Source organism: Ovis aries, chromosome 11 (genome assembly GCF_016772045.2).
Source record: "Ovis aries strain OAR_USU_Benz2616 breed Rambouillet chromosome 11, ARS-UI_Ramb_v3.0, whole genome shotgun sequence".
Classification (NCBI taxonomy): domain Eukaryota; kingdom Metazoa; phylum Chordata; class Mammalia; order Artiodactyla; family Bovidae; genus Ovis; species Ovis aries.
Window position 1 is genome coordinate 43,365,870 of NC_056064.1, and position 10,001 is coordinate 43,375,870.

Below are 10,001 nucleotides of genomic sequence, written 5' to 3' on the forward strand. Positions count from 1 at the left end.
TGGTAGCAGCAAATTTAATTTACTCATAATCAGTTTCAGCTGAACTCAGAAATTTCAGATTTAGGTTTACCTATTCAGGATTTTCTCATCTGTCTTCCCAGAGTTGCTCCTTAGTTCCAAGGGCTTCTGTGGCCTGGGACAGGGAGCTGGAGGACAGAGGGTGCTGAGCCATGGCCTTCGGTCACTCCACCTCATTGGTGTCTGCTATGTCCACATCCTTTTTTCAGTGACCATCAGTCCATGAACTCAGCCTCCTCCTCACACTGCCCACAACACTCTCCAGGACCACTGCCTTGCCCAACATCTCCCATGGCCTCCTTGGGACCTTGGGAAAGCCAGGTGACCCCTTATTACCCTCAGGGCCCAGGAGGCTCCCATTGCCTCTGGATGCCATGATAAAGCAGGGTTCCCAACAGACATTGGATGCACAAGTCCCCTCTGCTCTGGTAGTTTCCAAGCTGGTTGGTGCCCACACTCCATTTTGACCTTTGTCCATGTGGTGAGCTGTGGCTGCACATAAAAGGGAGGGTCACCAGCAGCAAAGAAGGGAAGAAGTTTGATCCTGTAGCCTTTTATATCCTGAATGTCACATGGGGAAATGGAAGATTTAAAAAGTGGAAAAGACTCACACTGATTCCCTGTAATGTGAGTGAGTAGTGGTATCAGGCGAAGATCCTGGGACTTGGTAAACCACTTCTAAACCCTCCTCCTGAACCAAGCCCCATCCCAGTTTCTATCACCAGCTACTGCAATTGATGGGATATACAAAATAGTCTTAAAACATGGCCGCAAATTCTTTGACGCACTTCCTCTTGCCATGTCTCCTTTCCTTGAATATTGGCAAGCTTGTGATTGCTTCAGCCAAGAGTACAGAGAAGCGATGCTATGTAACTCCCAAGTCTAAGTTATCACAAGCCATCAGCTTCTGGCTTGTTAACTGGGGAAGGGAACCCTTGTGTTTGCAGCCCTGAGACTTTGTGTAAGCTCAGTTATCCCAAGGCCACCATGTTGTGAGGAAGCCCAAACCATATAAACAGGCCTTGTGTAGATACTCTCACTGTCATCGCTGAATCATCCTAGTCCAGGCACCAGACGTGTGAGAGAAGCCCCCAGATGACTTCAGACCTCAGACTTTCGAGCCACCTCCAGCCATCTGAGTCTTCCCAACTAAGGCCACTGGCATTGTAGAGCCAAGACAAGCCACCCCATTGGGCTGGAACCCAGTTCCTAACCCTCTGAATCTGTGAGCCTAATAAAATGGGTGTTGTTTTATGCCACCAAGTTTGGAAGCTTTTGTATGTAGCCATAGATAACTAGAACAGTATAGGATCCCCTAGTCTCTGATGTCTATGCCTCTGCCACCCATTAAGCCAGCCTGCAAAAAGGCCAGTGAGTGTGTGGTGGCCATCCTTGTTCTAGGGAACTTCAGTGAATGAAGTTGTTACTGTGTATGGCTGGTAACAAAGGAATGTATATTCTAGACGGAGTATATATTCTGGAGAAGAGACCCTGGCAGTGTCTTAGGGAAGTAAAGGAAAGGAATAATGACTCACTGACAACAAACTCCATTCCTGGTCCAGCCCATCCTCATATCATTTACTCAACAAGGGACAAGTGCGAAGTGCTAGGTCCCAGTGGGCTCTACAACGTGAACATAGACTTGGAGCCACACAGTTCTCATATCCAGCAAGAGACAAACATTAAACAATTATTTAATGCATGCCCTTTGAGTGAGAAGTGTGGGGTGTCCTGAGAATTGGGCAGAGATTTGCTTCATCCTCATAAAATCCTTCTGAAGTGGCTATTATCATTTCTCTTTTGCAAAGGGAGGCTGAGGCTCAGAGAGGTTAAGGGACCTTCGTTAGGCTACTCAGCAAAGGAGACATCAGACTGAAGAGAAGCCTGACTAAACCCCTCAGGTGCAGCCAGAAAGGCACAGGCACAGGTGACCAAGGCTAAGTGGGAGAGATCCGGGCCAGTGCCCTCAGGAACTGAGGCAACCCCTAAAGGAACAGCAATAACCCTGGGAAGGCAGGGTTGCCTCTGAAGCCAGCAGAGTCACTCCCATCTTCCCAACAGGAGGTAGTCTTCTACCGTGAAGGATGGACAGGGGCTCTTAAATCACCTTCAAGTTCCTGGGCAGCCACACTCATCACCTTTTAAATGGGGCAGGAATGGCCAGCTGAGGTATCACCATCCAGCGGCAACAACTGGGACCACTAAGCCATGTCTTATTATCAAGAGACCAGGAGCCAAGGGACAAGCACGGGGAGATGACACAGAACACCCAGAGTCTCCTGGAGATACCATGTGGACTCAGTCATGTCCTATTCTTTGAAACCCCATGGATCGTAGCCTGCCAGGCTCCTGTTCATGGGGTTCTCCAGGTGAGAAAACTGGAGTGGGTTGCCATTTCCTTCTCCAGGGGATCTTCCAGACCCAGGGATCAAACCCATGTCTCTTGCGTCACCTACATTTGTAGGTGGATTATTTACCACGGCACCACCCGGGAAGCCTGGAGATGCTATAAAGAAGTGAGTTCCATTCCCTGGGGTATGGAAGAAGCATCTGGAGAACAAATAAAATGCTTGGCTCCCTATCCCTGCCCTTGCCGCTACTGAGAGATTTGAATTCAGTAGGCCTGGAGGGAAGCCCAGGCATCTAGATTTAAGTTCCTCCTGGTGTTCTGATGCATAGCACACATACCCCAGCATTTGGGGACCACTGCCTTACAGAATACTCTCCTGTGCCCTCGGCAGACAGAAGAGAAAACTGAAGCCAGAGAAGGGATTATCAGCACAGGCTTAAGGCTTCCCTCCGCTGGAGAGGGCAGATGGGAGAGTCTTGTATGGACATTTAGCCTCTGCCTCTGCTCCTGCCCCAACTCCAGCTTTGTCAGATTTCAGGGGGAATCCTGTCTTCCTCCTTTCATTGAAAGGGGAGCTTAAACTCATGGGCAGGGGGCTCAGATTGGCTGGGTGTGAGTCCCAACTCTGCTACTTACCAGCAGTGGGACCCAGGAGCTTTGAAAAATAATCAGCAGACTATTTTTGAAATATATTCTGAGATGAATTTTTAATAAAGTCCTTAGAATACTCAAAGAACAGGGAGAACTAGGACACTCAAAGATGCATGCAGGTGATTAAGCAAATAAATCATTAGATAAATTGGTTTCAGGATAATGATCCCCCTCTATTCATGATATTGGACAAATTACTGATCCATTCCAAACTTCAATTTCCCCACGTGTAAAATGAGATTAAGAAAACCTATTTCACAGTTTTGTTGTAAAAACATTGTAAGGAGATAAATGCCAGGTAAATAGTAAACGTTCAATAAATTCGACTTCCCTCCCTTCCTGAGCTTTGGGACCACACAGAGGCCACCCCTGCCCTTGACTTTGGCTTTAAGGAGCCTGTGGTCACAGAGAGGATTTCTCACTGGAAGTACATGCATTCCAAATTGACACCTAACTGTATGTTTTCTGGTGTAAACTATACGTCAACTCTAACTTTAGCCTGGGGGAGCGTTATTATTTGTTTCCCTTTCATGAAAGCTGTAATAGAGGGAGAGAAAACCCTGCCTCATACATTCCAGTTTCTAAAATACACAGTTTTCTGGGATATTATTTAAGTCTATTTTAGCTCTGGAGTCTCACCATCTCAGTGGGGTGCTTATTTAAGATTTGGGTGGGCTCTGGAAAGGCCTGGAATGTCTCAAAGGTGGGGAAGAGATTCTTCTTCCCATTCACTGACTAGAAGAGTCTGGGGTCTCTGCCAGTTCTAGAAGATTCTGGAAGCTTCCCTAACATCAGCTGAGAGGTCCCAGCAGAGGGGCTGAACTGACACTGATTCCTTCTTCTCGTGGCCTGAAACTTTGACATGACCTGGGCTTCTTCCTATCTTTTCCAACTTCTGCTTTGGCTGGAGGCTCCAGCTTCCTCCCATTCTTATGATGGACATAGGGTCCGCTGGGCCTCCAGGAGGATAAACACCATCGGCCAAATGGTCAGTGTCTACCTCCCTCTACCTATTTCCTGCCCTCCAGTGCTGTTCTTGGGTCAAGATCATCCCTGGCACTCAATGGCAGGTCCCTAAGAAGGTCCCGCCCTGCTAAACATCCTCCCTAGAGGACTATTCTTCCTGACCCTGTGGCCAGTGCTGTCCTTAGCAGTGGAGGGTGGAATGGGGCAGCATGCTGGGGTTCTTCCCACTTGTTCTGATTACAAGTTGTAAACTCCTGTTCTGGAATGCCACACTAGGGTTCTCCAACTTCAGCATGCAGAAGAATCAAGTGTGCTTTTATTATATTTATTTGGCTGTGCCACCAGCTAATGGTGGGATCTTAGTTCCCCAACCAGGGACTAAACATAGGCCATGGCAGTGAAAGTGCTACATCCTAACCACTGAACCACCAGGGGAAGTGTACTCTCAAAAGCACCCCAAGGGATTCTGGTGCAAGTAGGTATTTGGAGAAACACTGGCTGATAAAGTTTCTAGAAAGATGTTCCAAGTTTCTGGGTGTCTTTGAACTGTTCAAAGTGAAAAACAAGTAGGCACCCTTTACGAAGGCAGACTGGAGGATAGAAGAGCTATTCCCAAGGAGGGTGGGCATCTGAGCTCCTTAATAGTAGCAGCCACGGACTTGCCTGAAGATCCCATGGTTAGGATTCCAAATGTCCACTGTAGGGGCTGCAGGTTCGATCCCTGGTCGGGGAACTAAGATCCCACATGCTGCACAGTTTGAGGGGGCCTCCCCCCAGCAAAAAGAAAACAAAAGAGCAGCTAACTCAGAATAGCACTGAGGGCCGGGCACTGTTCTATGTGCTTGTGAACCACAGCCCCATGACGAAGGTGCTGCTCTTGTCCTCATTGTATATGTGAGGAAACAGGCACAGAGAGGTTGAGAGCTGTACACAAGGGCACACAGCTCCCTGGGGGCCCACAGACACCAGCAGTCTGGCCTCAGAATCCCTGCTCTTCCCCACACTCCAGAACCAACTCAGGAGCAAGTGCCTCTACTTCAGGAAAGGCCATTCGGACCCTGCAGGAGGGTGAGAGGGCAAGGGCAAGCGGAGCCCAGGGAACATTTCAAGACCAAGAGATGTAGCTGGCAGAGTAGTTCCCCTCCTTCAGAGGTCCACATCCTAATGCCTGGAACCTGTGAATATGTTACCTTCCATAGCGAAAGGGACTTACAGATGTGAGGAAGGATCTAGAAATGTGGAGAGCATCCTGGGTTATCCAGGGAGCCCAAAGTGACCACAAGGTCCTTCAGTGTGTGGAAGAGGGAAGCAGAAGGGTGAGAGTCAAGGGTTGCAGTGTGAGAAATCTCGGAGAGCCATTGCCGGCTTTGAAGAGGGAACGGGCCACGAGTCAAGGAACATAGGCCACCTCTAGAAACTGCAAAGGGCAAGAAAAGTGTTCACCTGCAGATAGGAATACAGCCTTGCTGGCATCTTTTAAAATTTTTATTTAATTTTTTTAAATGAATTGATTCAATTTATTCATTTATTTTTGGCTGTGCACGGGCTTTCTCTAGTTGTGGTGCGCAGGCTTCTCATTGCGGCAGTTTCTGTCGTTGCGGAGCGCAGGCTCAGTAGTCGTGGCGCACAGGCTTAGTTGCTCCAAAGCATGTGAAATCTTCCCAGACCAGGAATGGAACCCAGGTCCCTGCACTGGCAGGCAGATTCTTAACCACTGGACCACCAGGGAAGTTCCCCTGCTGGTATCCTGATCCACTGTGGACTTCTGACCTCCAGCACTGTAAGGGTATGGATTGTGTTATTTTACGCCACTAACTTTGTTACAACAGCCTTGGGAAACTAATAACAGGAAGAAAAGGAGCTGTTAAGAGAGATTTAGCACTTTGCTTTGAACAGTGGCTGAAAATAGACAAGAAAACAGGAAGATGATACCCTAGAGTGGAAAGAGGGAGAGACAGTCTCCCCCAGGACTGGAAAAGAGTGGGGCTTCCTAACAACTCTGAGGAGTTTGTTTTATAATGCCTTTCAAGAGAGAGTAGAAATAAATCAAATTTCTGTGCTGTGTCTTCATATAGAATATTTCTTGGGGGAGATATAATGAGTCATTTGTATGTTTTATGAACACTTGCTTCTCTTGGTCTTCCAAATATCTGTTGGAAACTTGGGGTTCAAATCTCATTTAAAAGCTGACATCATTTACCTGGCACATTCTTTGAAATGTACACAAAATACCTAGGAAGACTTCATCATGACAGTTAAAGACCATCAATTGCTAATATGCAATGAGTGTTTGCTCTTTGCCAGATGCTGTTCCAGGCACTTTACGTATATTGTTTCATTTTAGTTTTTAAAATGAAGGTTTATGAGAAGAAGAATGACAGGATGAGTAACTGGGATTCGGAAAGAATAATCCAGCAGCAATGGAGACTGGCTACAGTCCCTGACTCCAAGGGCCCCTGGGCCATTCAGTTTCAGCCATGACCTGTAATCCTGGGCACCAAAGATGAGAAAGAGCAGCCAGAGAGCATCCCTCATATATTGGTAGGATTGAAGCTATCTCAAAGTAGGCAGCCAAGGAGCTGCAGAAAATATTCACTTCTGGGAACAAAAGGTCAGTTGGTTCTTCCTGGTTCACCCTCTGCAGACAATCAAGCATCTGGAGCCCCTTTTCTAAAGCTTCCTGTGCTCTCCAGCTTTTCTTTCCAGCAATAAACACTGGGAAATTGTATTTCGACATTTCTTGAACACCCCTGGTGCTGCGTGCTATTTCTCTCTGGATCTGATTTAGCCTTCACTGAAGCCCTACCTGGGGTGATGACTTAATCCCTGGGCTGCCTGGCTGGAGCCATGAAGTTCAGATGGATTTTGCAAGACAAAAACCTAAATCTATTTTGTGGTCGCCGATACACATTCTGACTTTACCACATCCGCGGTCATTCCAACCACAAACACGAAAGGTGCTATAAATTCTTTTCGATGCGGTATTTGATTGTCTCTGGTATTATTCCCTTCTTGATAAGTCAGCCAGTCAAAACAGCCAGTTCAGGTCAGTCACTAATCCCAAGAGCCCCATTGTGGTGTCCTTGATGGTGTTCCGTCTTAATTGTTAGCAGCAGTTTTTGTGTTTTTTCTCTCGTGAGCTCTGTTTTCTCGTTGACTTTGATGAGGGAAAAAAGTTGAGAGAGATATTATTGAAAGAGTTTAATTGCACTCAAAGAAGCAGCAGTCTCTTTTTTTAAAAAATACTTTTATCAAATAATGGGCTTTAGAGAAAAGAACACAAAGTACCTATAATTTCATAATGTTTTGGTGTTTTCTTTCAGTCTTTTTTTCTCTGCACACACAGATGCTGAAACTTAACTGGGATTATCTGTTATATGGTTTTATCCTTGGTTCCAGCAAGTAGCTTGAACTACTACTACTTTTCGTTTTTTTTTGGCTGTGCCAGGTGGCATGGGAGATGGTTCCCTGACCAGGGATTAAACATGGGCCTCCACAGTGAAAGCAACGAATCCTAACCACTAGGCCACCAGGGAATTCCCTACATGACTGTAAATTTTGTAGACATTCTTTTTTTTTCTTTTGTGTAATTGAAATTTAATAGAACATTGATACAAGGGCAGAATTTAACTAAAAAGCAAAGCTTAGGAAGTTTTACAGACACTTCCGCAGAAACACAAATCTCTATTGGGGAGGTGTGAAACTGCTTTCCACAGTGATTGCGTTCGCCCTTTTACATTCCAACTAGCAATGTATGAGAGTCTTAATTCCCCCACATCCTTGACAATACTTCTTATTATTATCCAGCATAGCATCACCTGGGAGTTTGCTAGAAAATCTTTGGCCCCATTCCTGATGCAATGAATCAGAATCTCTGGGGCTGGGGTCTAGGAATCTGTTTCACCAACTCTCCAGGTGATTCTTTGATCACCAAAATTTGAAAGGCAGTGAACTTTTCCTGTAAAGAGTCAGAGAGATCATCGATGAAATCAGAGTAAATATTTTGGGTTTTGTGGGCCTAGAGACAAAAATCAAGAATGTTATGTGTGTACTTTCGTAACAAGAGAGTAAGCAAATTTTCCACAAATTTTTATTGACAAAATTTAAAATATAATCATAATATTCTGGAACAATTTTTTGTAATACAAGTTTACTAATGAGAAGAATGGATTTTGAGGGGATAACTTTCACTGAATTGGAATTCATCAAATCAATTTCAGATGTTCATCTGTATAAACCATTCTTAGCTCGCAGGCTGTTAAAACAGAAAAAAAAGCTAAAAATAGGCAAAGGCTCAGATCTAGGCTGTGACCATACTTTGCCAACCCATCCTAGCACATGGTAATCTCCAGTGTGTTAGTTTTAATTTTTCTAATTAATTAATTTATTTATTTTTGGCTGCACTGTGTCTTCATTGCTGCACACAGGCTTCCTCTAGTTGCAGAGAGTAGCAGCTACTCTAGTTGCTGTACTCGGGCTACTCACTGCAGCGGCTTCTATTGTTGCAGAGAGCAGGCTTCAGTAGCTATGGCTCGGGGGCTCTAGAAGATGGGATCAGTAGCTGTGGCGCATGGGCTTAGTTGCTCCAAAGCATGTGGGATCTTTCTAGACCAGGGATCAAACCGGTATCCCCTGAATTGCAAGGTGGATTCTTCACCACTGGACCACTAGGGAAGACTCCCTAGTTTTAATTTATATATATATTTGGCTGTGCCAGCTCTTAGTTACAGTATGTGGGATGTTTAGTTCCAGGTTGGAAACTCTTAGTTGTGGCATGTGGAATCTAGTTCCCTGACCAGGAATTGAACCTGGTCCCCCCCTACATTGGGACCACAGAGTCTTAGCCACTGGACCACCAGGAAAGTCCTTCTAGTTTTATTTGAACACTTACCTCTCTCTTGTTTCGTGGAATTCTGATGCGACTGTTGCCCCAGCTAAAGCACTCAGACTTGTACCCCAGGAATTTGAATCCAGAAGAAGTCATCAGTGAGGGAGAGCAGTGGCCACAGAAGCCTTCTGATGGCAGGGCCCTGAATTAATTCCTGCCACAAGGATCACACTGCAACATCAAGGCCTTGTGGGATTTCTGAGAATAAAACCCCATCTTCCCCTGCTCTAAGACCTTTGAAGTGTGCCATATCCATTTTATCGATTTCGTTTAGCAACATCTACTAATGACCTTTAAATCCTGTGCAAATGTATTTGAAGTGGCCCCAGGGGTTACAAATCCAGATGTTCTCTCTCCAGCAACAGCATGCTGCCCCACTGCCTTTGGGATTTTCCATTCTGCTTGCTATTAAAAATTTATTTATTGCATATTAATATGTGTCGGGACAGGGACATTTTTCTCGGTCTGTTTGAGTCATGGGATTGTAAACTGGTACCTGTCAGCTGGAAAGCAATCAGGCAATCTCTTAGGGAACCACTGAAATGTCCCTCTCCTGGGAAAAAATAATCCTAAATAGAGAAAAACCCACCTGGGCAAAGATGTTCAGTGTCCAAGGTGGGCACAACCACCTGCCTCGCATTCCCTCTGTCCTCTGAGTGGAGGACCCTCAACATAATCAGACTCTCTGATTATGGTGGATTCTCAAGGTATCATTGTCATGATCTATGATGTTAAAAGACTCTCTCTCTGGGAATTCCCTGGTGGTCCAGTGGTTAAGACTTCATCTTTCAATGCAGTGGGTGCAGGTTTGATCCTTGGTCGGTAAACTAAGATCCCATATACCTCCTGACCAAAAACCCAAAACATAAGACAGAAGCAATATTGTAACAAATTCGATAGTGACTTAAAAACAATTTTTTTTTTTTAACAAAATATAAGACTCACTCTCCAGTAGGGATGACGACAGAGAGGGGAAAGAGGCTGACAGGGTCAGAGAACCCCATCCACCATATTTATAATAATGAAAATATTATAAACCATCAGGTGTTCCAAATGCTGACTTGCACAGCCAAAGGTGTAACCCAGGAGAGCATCCCAGGATCTGAGCCTGATGGGGGAGGTACTCAA